The following is a 6275-nucleotide window of genomic DNA, read 5'->3' on the forward strand; positions in this document are numbered from 1 at the left end:
CTGCGTTAAATAATGTTTTGGTGCAGGTAAAAGGCTCAAAACCTTGGCCAGCGTACGCGATTCTGCCTTAGGGCGCATACCGCTATTTCGTTTAAACTTCACATACGAGTCGTGCATCTTTTGCCTTGTTCCCAAAAGACTAGAAAAGGGTGAAGGTATATGATTATTGTTCAAATGGCAGCAGTAAATAGCAGCAGTGATGGCTTGTACCTCCCCTATTAACGACGATGATTATTTATTTGTATTATTATTTTATTCTCCTCGCATATTTGTATCAACTCCTTACATCATGTCCTTCCAAGGCAGAATTTCAGCTTTCGACTCTGGACGCTAACGATCACGAATTCAGGAGAAGCGACCAATGAAGACTGTTGAAAGTCACGCTAATTCTTCCAAGAATGTTCATGATATTTTCTTGGCAACTGTTTTTCTTAAAACACATGTCTAACACTCCGCCATGTCTATTGAGTGGAATTTTTTGCAAATGTATTGAATGAAGTTTCATAAGAAAAGAGTTGGTTCAGCACGGCCTAATCGTTTACACTACACATTTTATTTGAGCCGGGTTAGATTTTCAGGAACGCGTACCAATTTTATCCGTGCTCGGACTACTTCGCGACTAGGTCCGAGCACGGATAAAATTTTGGTTCGGTATGGGTGAGGCAAAGTCGTTTACACGACAAAATTTATCCGTGCCGAACCATTTTTTTCTGTACGCGTACCATTTTTACCCGAGCCGTGCCAAAAATTTTCTGTCGTGTAAATGGGGCTTGAGAAACTCATGCTCTGTACCTAAGTTAGTCACGTGGTTTTAATTTGCGAGAAATGCATTAACAGAAAATACCTGAGAAACTTCTGCTCTTTATACGAAATGACAAAGTTCCAACAGCAACATGCAAACCCGTTCAAAATTGCGACAGCCAGCATTGAGATAACTAGGCTGTGAAATAAAGGAATATCCACGGGTAAATCAGTGTTTGTAATTGGTGACTGGTCTACTCTAATTTTTGTTTCAGTTAAGCCAATCAGATCAAGAAAAAGGAAAATATAATTCTGAAAGCATACTAACCAAACTATGTGTGTCCGTGTGTACGTGTGTGTGTCCGGCCAAAATTTGACTACTCAATTTGTAAACTGACAACCCGGCATTTTTAACCTAGTGGTTATTTCGGGTTGCCAGAACCCCTTATCTCTAGCAATATATTTTTTTATATAATAACTCTGTAATTTAATGATAAGGAAATAAAGAGGATGTTGTTGTTAGCCTTGTGGCGGTTATATTCATTTGCATTCTATTTTTAGACCTCCCACGCTTCGCTATTCGTGTCTTTAATTTCATATATTCATTTTCCCCTTTTGTGTAGGCACGTGCGTAATAAGAAATTAACTGCACAACTGAACCTGAAGGCATCGTGGTTCGCGTTTCACTTTAAGATAGTTAGTTGTACGTTACACAACTCCTCCTGGTTTTGCTTTCCCGCTCACCCACCCAGTGGATTAATATTTTCGCATCTGACTCGTCCCCAGTCGCCTCTTATGCGAAAATTGCCAGACGCGAAGGAAGAAATTGCAAGACATGATTCCCTCCTAGACTCACGACGGACTCAAAAGACGATTGGGGACGAGCCGGTTTTCGCAGTAGGCCACGATTGTACAGAACTTAATTAATCTTGTCGTTGCTCGTTTTTGGACTATTACTTTCAAGATGACTTTACTGTGTCAAAAATGCAAATCGTGTGTCGTTTGTCCGTAGGGATCTGTTGAAATTTTCATTTTTTTATATTAATAATTCATATAGTCTCTATGGCTGTTTTATGGTCTTAACAAGAATTTTTTTGTGTCGTTACAGTTATTTAAATATCTTATTCGTCAGACAAACCCGTCCTTCTGTGCTTTTTGCTTTACAGCCGCTCACAACAGGTAAGGCAGTTAAATATATAGTTTTACCCGGTTTACACCAGTACATAAACTTAAACCAAGAGTTCATGTAAGTTTCAGATAGAAGGGGACAAATAAATACAAATAAAATAGTGTGAAAGGAGTCACGGAAATGTGATAAATGTAGCAACGAATTGTCGTAAACAAATCAATGAAAAAAAAATCAAAACATAGACTTAGCAAGCCCAAGTGCACGTGGAACCCTCCCAAACAGATGTGAAATTATCGGGGACGGAAGCAGAATGCTTGCATGCGCACCTCACTTAATAATATTTCCATTTATTTTTTTCTGACTTATTTAAAATTATTCATTCGTGAATTTTTCACGATGACCATTATTCATTATTCAGTGTTTTTCTGCATGAGTTTATGCTGGGCAGAAACAAACTGCATGGGTTGACAGACCTTGGAAATGCACGAGTCCTGCTTATGGGCCATATTATTTTTTAAAGCCCTTGGAGGGAAGCCTAAACCAAAATGTCATCATTAATTGAAAGCAACTTTCCTTCCTGTATGTAATTAAAGGTTCCTTGAATAACCGTTATACAACCGTTATAGGTGTTACGTGAGCGTTATATAACCGTTATAGGTGTTACGTAAGTGTTAAAAATGAAAATAACGGCAACCATGCTTAATCAAAGTCATTTCATTTTTACCGTCAGCCGTTAAAAAGAAACTCAATAGGATCAATCATGAAGGGTGCAATGAATGAAATTTAATCATCAGCTGGCAAATGAGGGTAATTTTTACTGTCAACCGGCCAAATGAAAGACTCAAAGGGCTTTTAAAATAGTCATGGGTCCAAATCCTTTACCAACCAACCCTTAACTAAATATATTCTTTGTTTTAAACTCTTATCTGCCAAATTTTGGGTCTTTTGTTTTTTGTCAGAGTGGCGAATCCGAGTGAATTACATGCAAATGATTTTATCTCATCTTATCTTTCATGTTAAATGATCTTGGACAAATGATATGAAATGTCAATGTTGCCTCTATATAAAATCTTTACTTTTTATTTCAGGGTGAGCTCGAACCTTCACAAGATCAGTTATCAGAGATAAGGTTGGACATTGACTTGTTGCCGTGCAAATGAAAGTAAGTCCTGCCCTAAATGACAGGTAATAAATACGTATAAGTTAAATTTTTTCGTCGGCCGACTTCCTAGTAAGATTCTGTCGTGTGGTCCGGAAAGGGATTTGCTACAATTTAGATCATTTAAGTGGATATTTTTTTCCACTCTGATGATATTTGTTATTCATTTGTGGATATTTTGTGGAGGCGGCGTGGTCTATATTTAGGGAGCTGGACTTGCAGTCCGGAGTTCTCGGGTTCAAATCGTCCTCTCTGTCACTCGCAGTTGGATTTGTGTTGGGAAGTGCACGCTTTGTATATAGCAAAGTGTTAAGAGGGTCTGAATGGGGGTACCTCGATAACAATAAACACTTTACTTTTTGGCTCTGTAACATGAAACAGTTAAATTTTAGGCATTTTAACACTAACAGTAATACATTCACTGCAACAGTAAATTTAATCCAGAAAGAAACAAAAAAAGCTCCATAAAGCCAATATTATTTTGTTTAGAATATCAAGAAGTTTTCGGCCATTTTCCGATCATTTCGGAAATCACCGAAGATTCCCGAAGACTGCCGAAGATTTCCGGAAACTACCGAAGATGTCTGAAGACTACCGAAGATTTCCAAGGAGAACACAAAGCACAGACTCAATTTTCAGGAATGACTTTATTACCGATTTTCGAAGAGCAGATAAGAATTTACAATGCTAAAAGACTATGGGTTTTTCACGAAAAACTCTCCAAACACTTAACAGTATTTTCTTCGGAAACAAAAAACATTAAAAAAATTACCAATTTAACAGCAAACGCTTAAAATTATGGGCAAAAAATACTTAATACTTAACCGCATTCAGACTCTCTGTTAAGACTCCCACCATATTTCTTTCTTTATTGAGTGTCCGAGTTAGCACAGTGGTGCTAAATACCTGATCCTTAAATGAAGTGATTTATTTTATTAAAACGACGAAATGATAAAATGTCCTAGAATATAGTTTTGTGACCGATAATTATTTCATTGAATTCAGGTAATCTCAGTGGTCAGCGCTGTTTTCTTGATGACATGCACAGTATCGGACAATTCCATCCGTCCACTCAAAGTTTGTATAAAAATTAATAAGTTCCTTTTCAGAAACTAAAACTAACAAGCGCTAACAAAAACATTAAGAAAGATTGAGAGTAAACAGGCATGGGGTCACGTATCTCGCCACTGGTTCTGCATCACAGTGGAGCCAATTTAAGAATCAAAGGGCGAAAAATTATTTTCAGTTTTAACGAGGTTTACTGTACATATTTTATGTATTTTAAAATTAAACGATTAAAAATATTTTGAAATAGAACGATAAAATCGAACGATGTTTCCCGATCGCGCGAAAGACCTGACAAACAGTCTCATGTCCTCAAGAAGTACAAGAATAAGATTGATTGTTTAGTGCAGAGAACTGTCACAATCTCTAAATGTCCAATTAGACTCAATCCGGGCAAAACTATTTACGTGACATTGCATATTTTATTATGTTAATCTTAAGCGAACTTTTTCTGACAGCTAATCCTTTTCATTTTTGAACTTTAAAATGGTGTCATGACGACTCTGAAACGTCGTTCGATTTTATCATTTATTTTCAATTGCTTATGTATATCTAAGACCTTTGCTTATAAGGATTTTAAAATTGACTTTGCCTTATTTAAATTCAACAAAACATTAGCAATAAGAAACGTTTCATACAAGAGAAATTTAAACCCAGAGTAACCTTTAAAATGAGTTAAGTTAACCGGTTTTCAAACCGACCGGACCCAGGCGTTCAACGCAGCCTCTTTGGGCGGCCGTTACGAATTTCTACCATGCGCATCATAAGAGCAGTTGAGCTACCTTCCAAAAATAACCCATTCCTCTAAAACGTTTATAATAAACATTTTGCTGAATAAATTACACCCTCCCGTCACACAATATAATTTGATCATCATCAATATCATCATCATCATTATCATCATCATCATTTATAGCCCCATCCTCGTAATTTGATATAAGCTGGTTTAACAACTTTCTTCCTTTTTCCTAATTTACTCAAGGAGTTGAGGAACTTAGATGGCGAAAAGTTAGAAAGAGCAGGTAGGCACCTCCAGATAAATTTGAATTAAATATTTTGTCACAAACATGTTGGACACCCGGGGTATCCAATCGAACAAAATCGAACCAAAAATCAATCGAACCCAATCGAACACCAATCGTTCGATTCGGTTCGGTAATCGAACAAAATCGAACATCTATTTTGCTGTGAGTTCGATTTTCGAACCAATCGAACCAATCGAACATAATCGAACACAATCGAACTCAATCGGGTTCGATTTTGTTCGGAATCTTTCTCTTGAAAGGTAAGTCACGCAGGTCTTAAATCAAAATCAACTTTTATTGAATGGAATAAATATAAAAACGTCCAAATATCGAACTGAATATCAATGTTTAGTAAAATATATTTGGTAGAAGCACTATTGTTTACATTTCTATATTAGAAGGAAGGATATGGTTTCTGCCCTGCTTTTCACCGTTACACTCAAACAGAAGTTGCACCATTTCATTCACTGCAACACAGGCAGTTGTGTTCAATATGTGAAGGACACACATTAACGCAGTATAAACAAACAGGAGTTCGATAATCGAACGTTCGATTGAGTTCGAGTGTTGGTTGTTCGGTAATCGAACGTTCGATTGAGTTCGATTGTTCACTGTTCGGTAATCGAACGTTCGATTGAGTTCGATTGACCAAATTTTATTGTGAGTTCGATTATGTTCGATTACCGAACCCAATCGAACGATTGGTGTTCGATTGAGTTCGATTACCGAACGTTCGATTGGATACCCCGGGTGGACAATGAGACCAAAGTACAGGGGCAGGGTTACCTGTGAAGGAATAACATGCTATCCAGGGTATGTTGTGGGGATGATGAAAAGCTCAACGTCTGTAGGAAAACAAAATACTGACAAGATGGCCAAATTACGGTACTCTTACACACAAAACAGTATCTCAGTCAACTTTTATCGAAAAGTAAAGTGACTTAAAGCCCCAGCGCCATCCACCTCCAGATCAACCCTTGGCTCTACCTTGAATGTTTCCTTAATACTAAACCCCGAAAGTAAGACGCCAAATGAATCTGCGAGGTCGCACGTCACTATCATTATTTTACTATTAAATTTAATAAATCAGATAAATATTACTTCTCTACCATCGAATTCCTTTCCCTTATGTTTAGTACCTGAGAATTATAAAGCC

At 37.2% G+C, this 6275-nt stretch overlaps 1 long non-coding RNA gene across 1 annotated transcript; it reads left to right on the forward strand.

Moving 5' to 3' along the window:
* The first annotated feature begins 1817 nt into the window (after positions 1 to 1817).
* LOC144641356 (uncharacterized) lies at positions 1818 to 6275 on the forward strand. Its single transcript, XR_013568542.1, has 5 exons — positions 1818 to 1920; positions 2959 to 3032; positions 4035 to 4106; positions 5077 to 5116; positions 6256 to 6275. It is a non-coding gene; the product is annotated as an uncharacterized LOC144641356 (long non-coding RNA).

Source organism: Oculina patagonica, unplaced genomic scaffold (assembly GCF_052425735.1).
Source record: "Oculina patagonica isolate OP01 unplaced genomic scaffold, crgOcupat unplaced874, whole genome shotgun sequence".
Classification (NCBI taxonomy): domain Eukaryota; kingdom Metazoa; phylum Cnidaria; class Anthozoa; order Scleractinia; family Oculinidae; genus Oculina; species Oculina patagonica.